The following is a 12,094-nucleotide window of genomic DNA, read 5'->3' on the forward strand; positions in this document are numbered from 1 at the left end:
AACAAGATGACCAGTAATAGCCAACCCCTATACATTATTAAACCAAGTATCCCCAAAGAACACCTCTGATGCTCCTCCCTCTCAGCCCCCCAAATTACTAGGCTAGCCCAGATATACGGGGCCTTGAGGGAAGGCATGTCAGGAGATGGGCAAAGGTACAAAAAAGACTCTAATCCCCAGTGTAGTTGTCCAGCTTCTTTATTTTATGAGATGAGGGGAAAAAGAGAGAGAACAGGAAGGGTCATGGCCTTATCTAGGCTCTGGACAGGGAGGGCTTTCTGGTTCTCCACCAACCCCATGAGAGCAGGGAGGAAGGGACCACATTTATCTGATTCCAGTCATAGGGGTCCCAGGAAAAAGGGGTAAAGCATATCCTGAGCACACTGTAACACACCACGTACAGCACAGTAGATTTGAAAGATGCTTTTTGGGCCTGTCCTTTGGAAGTAGGGATTACTTTGCATTTGAATGAGAATATCCAGAAACCAAATGGAGACAGCAACTTAGGAGGACTGTGCTCCCTCAAGGATTTACAGAATTCCCAAATTTGTTTCAACAGGCCTTGGAGAAACTTTTACAAGCTCTTCAACTTCCCGATGATATTAAGTTATTACAGTATGTAGACAACTTATTAATAGCAGGAGAATTCAGAGGAGACTGTCCAGGAAGGAGCCATTAAGTCATTAAAATTTCTTGGAGATAAAGGGTTTAAAGTATCAAGATCAAAACTGCAATTTGTAGAACCAGATGCTAAGTATTTGGGGCATTGGATCAGCAAACTCAACCCAGATCGAGTATCAGGTATTACTTCATTACCTGTACCAACTACAAAGAAACAAACTAGGCAGCTATTAGGACTGTTGGGGTATTGTAGACAGTGGATAGAAGGACATAGTGAAAAATTGTTTATATGAAAAATTGACACTAAATTCTTTAAAATGCACCCTAGTTGAAAGACGGCTTGAACAACTGAAAGATGCCTTAATAACAGCCCCAGTTTTGAGTTTGCCTGATCTCAGTAGGCCATTTCAATTATTTGTGGATATGTCAAACCAAACTGCTTATGGGGTATTGTCCCAGGATTGGGCAGGAAGCAAAAAACCAATAGGATACTTTTCTAAATTATTGGTCCCCATAAGTAGGGGATGGTCAACATGTTTACAAGCTTTAGTTGCAGTAGCTTTATTAGTAGAGGAGACTTGAAAACTCACCTATGGCTGTGGTAAGCACATTTTTCTCCCTCTCAGGATTTTTCATAGAGGTTCACAGAGAGAAATGAAAGAGAAAACAATTTCTATTTCTGCTCCTTGTTTTTCCTATGTGGAATGTGTTTGGAGGATTGTTTACCTGGAGTGATTGCTTGATTGGATTCTGGTGAGGATTGTTTGAGCCTGATGGTCAATCCAATCCACCTGTGACTGGACTTGAGCGAGAGGATCATGAGTTGTGTTAGAGTTATAGAGTTAGAGAAAACAGTATGTCATTTTAGTATCTTCCTTTTTATATAGTATATTAATGTATTTTAGCATAGTTATAATAAAGAAATCATTCAGCCTTTTGAATTGGGTCAGACATCGTCATTTCTTCCCATTGTGTTTGCCTGCATTTACAGTAAGTGGTGACCCCAAACGTTGGATGAAGAATCAGGACCTGGTTCAGTCCACAGCCATGATTTAACATGGGAAAGGAGGTGAACCCTCTTGAAAAGGCATGTCCGAAGTCCCTGTGAGGGATTGGGGAAGGTAAGACACCGTGGGAACCCTCTCTATAGGACCAGGTGCAGCCCCAAGGAGTTTGCCACAATCGGATGCCTCTGCTTGCCTTTGAAAAGGTACTGATTTTCTGATTACAATACTGCCCTGACCTGGGGTGGACTTTAACTTCAGGAAGAGATGTCTGCTGACTTGGACAGTGATTTTTATTGTGTGGATCACTGTATATATGCCATCTGGAGAGATTTGGCTTGGAACCATGGAGAGACTGTGTTCAATGATAATTTGTTGAGAGTTTCTTGAATTTGCAGACAGATGTGTTTTCTTCAAGAGTCCGGCCTTTTCGCTGAATCCAGAGGCTTGGAAATCCCTGTATTTCATTGTCAAGTGATGCATCCTGTGAGATTTCTGAGCAGTTCGGTACATGGTAGTTTTTTTAAAGCTTTTTCGGATAGTCCAGAGATGGATCCCAGTGAGCACGTCTGCAGAGGGTGGAGAGCCCTTCAGCCCCCCCCGTCATGGTCGGACGGAGATCAGCTTGTCCAAGGACAGTCTTCGCTGCGGGAGCCACCCCACGCAGAGAGCGGGGGAGTGCCTTTGTCAGGGGCTCAGTTTTTTCCTGCCTCCCTGCAAGAGAAGCCTCCCCCTGCAGAGGGTGAGCCCCCGCTCCTCCCCTCGGAGGGGGTGGAGCCCCTCCCAGCCCCAGCGGAGGTGGGGACAGCGCCTCCCTTGCCGGTCCGCCCGCCCGCAGCCATGCGGCCTCCTCCTCTGCCCCAGCCGGAGCTGGGAGAAACACCCGCCGTGGAGACACCGCCGCCTCCGCCGCCCTGGCCGCGTCAGAGCCGGCCTCGGAGCCGGCGGCCATGCCTCCTGCAGCAACAGAGGCGCCTCCGGGGCCTTGCGCCGGCCCGGAGCCTGTTCCCCGTGCGAGCTGTGATGCTGGAGAAGACCCCCAGCCCGCCCTACCGCTCGCGGAGCCCGCTCCGCCTTCGGCAAACAGCCCCGCTGCGCCGCCGCCGGCATCGGCCGTGACGCCCGCCCTGCTGCCTCCAGTCAGCTCGGCGTCCCCTCCCAGCCTGTTCCCTGGTGCCGGCGCTGCCCAGCAGCTCTTTGCGGCTGCCGCGAAAGTGAAAGTTACGAAGTTTAGTGCCTTTCTGGGGAACAGCGATTTTCTTGTCCTACTCTCTCTTGGGTGGGGGATTCTCGCCGGGGCTCGGAGCTCCTCGCTCCTCGCGCTCGCATTTGGGGGACGGGGGGACGAGTTCTGGGAATGCTGCCGCTGGTCTTGTGGCCGGAGGAAATGGGGGTGGTGGTGGAGCTGCGTGCCAGCCCAACCGCGCCACAGAGCTTTAGAATCAACAATTCTCTGGAAAAAACACATTCTCTGCCAAGCCCTGGGGCAGTTCTTGTGTCATGCTCTCATTTGAGGGGCGGGCTGTGAAGATGAAGGCCCCGCCTCGCCGGTCGGGCTGGACTTCCTCGGGCCGGGTCCCAGGGCTGGGCCCCCACCTCTGCTGTCACCAGGTCTGGACTCCTTGGTCCGGCCCTGGGCCCCCGTGTCCCCCACGGCCGGGTTTGGGATCTCTGTTCTGACCTCATGGACCTGGGCCACTAGCTGCGCGGGGTTTTAAAGCCTGCTGCTTGCTGGGCATTCTGATTACAAGATTAAAAAAAAAAAAAAATTGAAATTAGATTTAAGACTAGTTAAATAGAGATGGTTGAAAAAAATAAGAAACAATAAAGAAAGTGGTTGGTTTCAGAACTTTGGCCATGGCATTTCAGAGATTTTTTGAGTTTTTGAATTTGGTGATGTTTTTTTTTTTGCACAGGAAAGGTGTTTTGGTGTTTGGTAATAATATGATGTCACATTTGGTGGTTCGTTTGGGGTTTTTTTATGGGTTCATTGTTGTTTGGACTTTCTTCAGTTATTCTGTTTCAGGATTGAGAAGGCTTTTAAGGATGTCAAAGACAACATCTCCAGTTGATGGACACTTCTCCTGAGACTCAGGTGTTTGGACTTTGGGATTTGAACATTCTTTTAATTGTTCTTTGGGTTTTTTTTTGTTGGTTTTTTTTTGTGTGTGTTTTTTTTTTTTTTTGTAAGCTTTGTTTTAGAGATTTGATAGATATTTATGCAGGTAAAGGATCTCTTTGAGCAATCCACATCAGCATTTGATTTGGCTTCTGATTGATAACTAGCAAATTGATAAGGGAACCTCTTGAGATGTGTTTGCTTTCTTTTGCAAGGGCCCTGCAGAAGAATTGCAAATGCAGAATTTTTAAATTTTTTTTTATTTATACAGAAAGGGTGATATGTGGCAAGCACATTTCTCTCCCTCTCAGGATTTTTCATAGAGGTTCACAGAGAGAAATGAAAGAGAAAACAATTTCTATTTCTGCTCCTTGTTTTTCCTATGTGGAATGTGTTTGGAGGATTGTTTACCTGGAGTGATTGCTTGATTGGATTCTGGTGAGGATTGTTTGAACCTGATGGCCAATCCAACCCACCTGTGGCTGGACTCAAGAGAGAGGGTCACAAGTTGTGTTAGAGTTATAGAGTTAGAGAAAATAGTATGTCATTTTAGTATCTTCCTTTTTATATAGTATATTAATGTATTTTAGCATAGTTATAATAAAGAAATCATTCAGCCTTCTGAATTGAGTCAGACGTCATCATTTCTTCCCATTGTGTTTGCCTGCATTTACAATAGTTAAGGAATTGAATGTGACTAAATGTTGGGTTTTAGAGGGAACCCAAATGACTGAGCAATGGCCATGGAGAGGAAAAGGGGTAGGACCTGATTAGCTGATATTATGGAACAGGACATATAAATCTAATGAAATTCAACCTGAGGGATGGATATTGAGTCATGAAGTAGTAGGCCAAATTTGTATTTCTATTTACTACTTATGTAGGACATGCCCCCTGATGACATAATGTGGCCTGGGGTCCCAGGGGTCTGTCCAACCCCAGGCAGCCCTAGGTGTCCCGGATAGCACTGGGCTGATAGGCACAGCTTGACCAGGTCCCTCAGGCTAGGCTCCTGGCCATGGCAAGCTTAGCAAGCAGCTCTTAAGTGATTTCAGCTCTGTGGTGAATTCAGCTCTTAGTGATTCCAGCTCTTTGCTCGCTAAGTGCCTCGGGAGACACATGGAGATGGAGAGAGGAGAAGGCAGTATGCGGTTCCACAGTAGTGTCTTTATTGGCAGCTCCTGTGAAGGGGTACAGTGACAGCTCTTCTGCCGAGCTGAACAGAAATGGGGGTTTATATACGCTATAGGTGTATTGGGATTGTCCAATGGCCAAGGTCAAAGCGAATATGACCTATGGTCTTACAGAGAGATAACAAGGGTCCGAATGTGGAAGAGGGGCTTCTTTGGTCCAGTCATCATGACTTGGCACTTCTTATCTTAGGCAAGTGACCGCCAGGGAGGCCTTGCAGGGCCTCTGACTACTACAATGATATATACCACTAACTCCGCTTTTATGACCTGGTGGCTGAAACCACCAACAGGTTTTTGGTCTATCAATTGTACAACAGAACTGTTTGCTGGAAAAGTGTAGCACATGCTAATCCTTCTGAGGAGGTAAAAGATCTTAAGGGATATTGGGAAAATCTGGGGCAGATGGCTGAAAATCAGAAAGCTCCAGGTGGATTATTTTGGATAAGCAGTAAAAGGGCATATAATGAACTATCAAAGAGATGGAGGTACCTGTACAATTTGAATTACACAACCTGCATTCTTTTTGCTACCAAAGAGCAAAGGTGAATATTTAGAACAACCTCTTTATGAAACTGCACAGAAGAGAATGAACTGAAATAGGAGGAAAACAGACCTAGAATAATGAAAAATGCACTTCCCAACAGATCACAGATTACTATGCTCCCGCCTCCTTGGCTCAGGACAGTAGCTGGGGTTATAGAAACCCTATTTATAGGTTTAACTAAATTATTAGATTGCAGGCCATTGTAGAAATTACTTCTAATCAAACATCAGAGGCATTGAAGCTTGTAGCTAAACAACTAACCCAGACCAGAGCAGCAGTATATCAGAACAAGCTAGTCTTAGATTATTTATTAGCTGAAGAAGGGAGATTTTATGGCAAATTTAATACATCCGAGTGCTGTTACAGATTGATGATAATGAAGAGGCTATTACAAATTTGGCAGATGAAATTAGACAAGTTGCATATGTTCCAGTGCAGAAATGGAATTCCTAGTATATTAATTGACAATTGGTGGAATAATTTGTTTGAAGCAGCCTGATGGAAGAAGTTTGGGTTCATGTTGCTTTGTTCTCCATTAGGCCTATTGTTTATACCATGTATGATTCAATGCTTTTTTGGGCTAATACATTCAGTGATCCAGGGAATGCAGATTTCAGAAACACTCATAAACCCTAAAATAACAACCATGGGAGAAAACATACTCCCTCCCTTATGATATTCAAGGCCAAAGAGGAACCAAATAGAACTGTGACCCAAAAAGTATTAGCCCAATTTGAAGCAAAGACACAAATCAATAACATAAAGTAAAAAGGGAGGGATTGTGAAAAATGTTTTTATGATTCATGTTAATTAGCAATAGCATAAGCAAATGCTTGCATCTGCTGTGTCAAAAGTGGATGCATTCCCTGGGATAACTACAAGGAACAGTTTTAAAACTTTCTGACCTAATAGCCAAATAAAACATCAAAAGAGAAGTATAGTAGAGTAAAGAGATGAGGTAGCCAGACAACTGATGCTTAGAACAAAATAGAGGAAGTTGTGGTAAAGCTAAGGGATCTTGTGACAAACCGACTAAATGCTTATGTACAGTAAAAAGCTTGATGCATTTGACAAAATCATGTAATAGACACCAGTGTAAGGCCTCCCTTCAGATGACCACAAGAAGGACAGGAAGCCAACGACCACCTAGAAAGATTATGAAATTGCTGATCCCAGTTTATTGAAATTTGTTGATTTGGACTAACCACGAACATTGGAAAATGCTTTGTAGGCTTAAAGCCAGTATTAAAACCAAGTACTTTACTGAACTTGTAAGTGGTGTGTGCCGTTAGTGGAGCAGTGACTCCCTGGCCACCCAGTGGTGCTTGCTTTTCTTTAAAATAAAAGATATAGAAATAAAATTCAGTTTGCTATCAAAATTTTATATCACCCCATGCCATGAGCACGTGAGGAGAACAGGGATGGAGCAGCTTTGGGAATACCTAGAATCCAGACAGGGTCACTCCCCACAGCCCCATCATGGCCACAGGCTAGAGCCCCTGATCAGTATTTCAGTGCTTTTCCCTCCTGTCTGGCAGCTGAACCAAACCACAGATATTCTTCCTGGGCCATTCCAAAGGGCTGCAGGTTTGACAAAGGAAGGAGGAGCGACCTGATCAGGTTGAGTGCAAAACATTATTGTCTCTGCAGGATTCTTGGAGGTATCTCAGACCCTTGCCAATAGGGACAAAATGATAAATGGCTGCATTTCCCGAATGGTTCCGGGGGGGAGGGTATCCAGCTAGCCCTGCTCTGAAAACCATCAAAGGCCCTCGCAGAGCCACTGCTTGGGCTCCCTTTGGGTTTTGTGCTTCTTGCAGGGCTGAACAAACCACAGCCAGGCCATTTCCCCCACAGAATTCTCACCTCTGCAGCAGCTCTAAAGCTACCAGAATCAAAGCCAAGGGGGCTGTGGGGACCCTCACGTCCTGGCTGCCACCTGGGGCTGGTCAGAGCAGGGCTGGCCAGTGGCCACCCCTGTGCAGTGGGGCTGGGCCATGGCTGGGCTCCAGCCTTGGATTGACAGGGGTCCCCAGGATGTGCCACCCCTGGGACAGGCACCCAGGCAGGAATGTGCAGGGACATTTCTGGAAGTGCCACGCACTGGACAGGACCCTGCCATGCCAGGATGTATCACGCCTGGACTGGATTTCCCCAAAACAAGGACCTCCCAGGACAGGACTCCCCTGGTTTTCCCCCAGGACAGAACCCCCTCCCCCTTTCCCATCCAACTCGCAGCATAAACAGCCTCTTCCTTTTTGTCCGGGAAAAAGAAAGTAAAAGTGTTGAGGGACACAGCCCAACACCTCCATCCCCCACAGCCTCCCCAGCCCTCCCTGCACCCCCCAAACCCCATTTTCCTCCTCCCATGGGTCCCCACAACCCATTCCCTGCTCAGGTGCTCCTAGGGATTGCTGAGCCAGGAACTGGGTGTGAGGAGACACGGCACAAAAGTGAGGAAAATAAGGGAAAAAGAGAAATAAAGAGAGGGAAAAGTCAAGGTGCCAGGGGAGGACACAGAGGCAGAGCTACCCAGGGCCCCCATATGATGCCTGCCCAGGAAAGGAGCACCACAGGGTAGGGTCTGTGTTGGGCCCTGGGTCACCCCAAAATCTGAGGCACTCTGGGGAGGAGCTGTGACCTCGTGCCCACTCAGCCACTGCCCATCCCTGGCACCCCAATTCCCCTGGAACTTCAATCACGGGACCCCCATTTCTTCTGTCCACACTTCCCTCGGGCCCCCATGCCTCGATTGCAGTTCCACGGGATCTCTATTCCCAAGGAGCCCCATCCTAGTAATTCCAGCCCCTGGGATCCCCCTTCTCTTGGGGACATTGATTCCCCCAGGAATACCATTCTCACAGGGGCCAATAATGTAACTATATATCAATAAAGCTTCTCTTAATATTCATACAATTTTCATCTGTTCATTGTAAGAGCAAATCATTTCATTATTCATCTATAACAAACCCTCTTTTCTTTATTATAGCTTATTTGGCTTATTTGGCTCAAGCAATTAACTCTGATTTTCGATTTTGGTGAGCTACTCATGCTTTTCTTAAGTCAAGTTTGATTTTTGGATTAGTTATAATAGAATCTGTTGATGTGGGTGAGGATAGTGTAAAAGGGAAAAAAATGTCTGGTTTTCTTTAAGCAAAATGATTTGTAGAGTTTGTGACACTAATTAGTCTGAGCAGATAAAAGGGAGTAACAGACTTCCACTATGGCTTTTACCTCCACTTACTATGCCTACAGGGTTGCTGCCTGCACCTGGGTTATAATCTCAGTGGTGAATAGAGGGGTGAACCTGGTCTTGTCCTCTGGTTCCCATCATACTTCAGTTTTTAAGATAATAATTTTAGTACTTTTCACTGTTCCTCCCCTTAAGAGATACTTGTAATTTTCATAGGACAATTATATTAATGACTAATACAATTTAAATTCTCTGTCCAAAATATTAAACATGTCCAAAATATAAAGCATGTAGAGTAGTCCTATGAAGCTTCTACGTGTCTTTTTACAAAGTGTAGCAACAGGGGGACAACGTTAGTCTATCAATTTTCAAGAATGAGTTCACACATTTATAAATTCTAACGAGTCTACAGCAAAATTAAGAGGTAAGAACCTAAATAAGAGTAGTTTGAATGAGCTGTTTTGTAGGCATTCTTGTCTTCTCAGAATGGCTCAGTGGAAACAATTTCTCTTCTTATGATCTGTATTAGTGCACCTAGTCTTCGGGGTTTTGCAGAACTTGTAGGATTTCTGTTTCTTTGGAGCTCTTTGGGGCATTGTGTGTACTCTGCAGTCAGTGGTAAAGACATAAGAATGCTTTTGGTTCTTGATCTTGGTATCAGGAGGCTACACTTTCTATTTCTGTTATAAACTAAGTTGAACTCTACATATTGTAACAGAGTGTACACAGGGAGTAGGGGTTACTCTGGTCAGCAGAGCTCAGTAGTGATACATAGACATGTCTGGTTTTCTCAGGTGGTACAGTAGCCGGATGCACAGAGCTTTGCATCCAGAGCTGTGTCTCTGGGCGTACTCAGCTCATGTCTGCACCTGAGGGTATGTGCAGAGCCTGGACACACACACAGGCACTTGCTTACCAGCACAGAGCCCTGGTGGACAGCGGTACCTGTCAACAGCACACACTTGCACACACACATGGAGCTCTGCACACTCGGCTTGCATACACCAGCACACGTGTGCTGCAGAGACACTCACTTATGTAGTCTCTACCAATGCACATGTGCTCACAAACATGAGATTTGCTTGTACACAGAACTTATGTACGTTACCACGTGTATACAAATCTGTGCCCACTAATATGTGCAGTGTCATCAATGCATATATCTTACACAGGGCTATGCTCGCACTTGTAAAGCATGTGCACACACACAGAGCTATGCACACTGGCAAACACAGGTACTGTATGTGTAGACTCGCACACCCTGACTCACACGTGCACTTCGATATACACTGGCACATCTGGAAAGAGAGTAGTAGGATATCTACTGCCTGCTACTACCTCCCCTACTTCTAGGCAGTAGGTAAAGTGAAAAAATTAACAGTATAGCTTAGGTATGTTGCTGTACACAAACAAAACTGCTTGAAGGCAACAGAATATTTAAGTGCACTGTAAGACAGTTTTTCAGGGAGAGGAAGGAAGAGCAGGGCCTGAGCAAACCTTTACTAACCTTCTGTCCCCTCAGAGAGGACTTAAGTATTCAGAATGAAGCATTATTAGTTTAAAATAAAAATTACTACAGTAATGACTCAATGTTGAGTATTACTCAACAGTACGCTGCAAGAGCAGATTGAAAATTAGTATTTACAGAGAAAAAGACAAGAAAGCAGGAAGTGGTAAAAGGGAGGAGAAAAATAAAGCACATTTTCAGCTGGTGTTTTTCTCCAGCTTAGGAGTGGGTTTGGATGAAGTGGAGTGTAAAGTTTTTGACTTATTTGCTCTCAGTCGTATCTTAATTAGTGTAACTGCAGGCTCCCTAGACAGAGCCCACCACCTGAGAAAGAAAGAAAGAAAGAAAGAAAGAAAGAAAGAAAGAAAGAAAGAAAGGCGAAAGAGAAGCTTTTTTTCAAGAAGCTTTCTTGAAAAACAAAAGGAAATCAAAAATTTACATCTTCAGCACAGCAGCAGAAGTGGCCATCGAGCTGCTTATGTGGTGTTGCACCCATGTGGCTTTATGCTGATGGGCAAGTGAGGAAGCCTCTGCACCTGGTGACCCCGGCCCCTCTTTCTCACCACACCAGCGCAGGCAACTGCTGGGATGCCCATGTGGTAAATCTCCGCAGCCTGGCGCTCTTGGGCCAGCCCCACTGGGTGCCACTGCCCCAGCACCCCCAAGTTGCTCCATACAGGTGAGCCCAGAGTGCCGGGGTCACCTCCCAGGAGGCACCTACCGCTTGTCAAGCCGGACGTGACTGCATCCCGCACTCCAAGCCACTGCCCCCACCCCTGGCAGTGCCACATACAAAGTGCCCTCACGCACCCTGACCCGGCGCACTCAGCAGTGGGCTCTCACTGCCCGTGGCCCCCACCGCCAGTGGCTCTGCACCTCTAAATCTCCTGGCCGACAAGTGCGGCCCTCACTGCCATCAGCCTGCACCAGCGGTCCGGCAGCCCTGGGCTACAGAGCCCCAAAAATCCTGCAAATCTCACACTGATCTCTTTGAGAGCCTGACTGGGACCCTCCTCCATCCGAGGGACCTGATCAGACAGAGCCAGCTGAACAAACAGAAACCGCTTCTGGTTTCATCAAAATGCTGCGTTTTGGGTCCCATAAGTGGGACAGAGGTGCTGTGCCCCCTGGCACTGGGGGAGGGAATGATGTGATAAATGAATATGATTTCTGCTAATAATTGTGACTATATCGATATTTTACAAAATATTTGGTAAAAAGTAATAGAGCAAAATGATATGTAATTAGTGTCACAAAGCAGGTGTTTTGTGATGTTCATGAGAAAATAGGATACCAGATGGAGTATTGAGATTTCCTGAAAAAGAAACGGCCTTGGGATGAATAAAGTTAGGAAAACTCCCAGAGCAGAACTGGCATTGATGAACAGAGTTAAGATGACTCCCAAGGCAGGATTGGCCTTGAGATAAATAAGGCTGGGACAATTCCAGATAGGGAATCTTAAATAGTGGTCATGACTATGAAATAATAAGGCTTATTTGGAACATAATGCTTACTTACATAGCACAAAGCTTAATGCAATGCACAACTTTCCAGATTATTCAGAGGACAGCAAGGAAGACGGTGAGCCTTCTTCTGAAAAAACCACCGAAAAGTCAAGAAGACTCCTTATCAACAAGTGGAAAGCCATGCAGTACAGTGAGGTAGATTTCAAGAATTGAAAATAGGAGGAGATTTATGGAAAATATTGATGAATATATATTAGCATACAGTATATAAGTTGTGTTTGGATACTTTTGCCTTTTATACTTGAGGCAGGATGGGAAGCCCTCCCCATACCCCTATCAATTGGTTTTGCTTTTGCTTTATCTGAACCACTGCCAATTTCTTTTTGTAACTACATGATTATATTTGATTGTATTATTTTATAAAAAGTTGCTGCTCAATTAAAATTG

The sequence above is a fragment of the Lonchura striata genome, chromosome 25, assembly GCF_050655825.1.
Source record: "Lonchura striata isolate lonStrDom1 chromosome 25, ASM5065582v1, whole genome shotgun sequence".
NCBI lineage: Eukaryota > Metazoa > Chordata > Aves > Passeriformes > Estrildidae > Lonchura > Lonchura striata.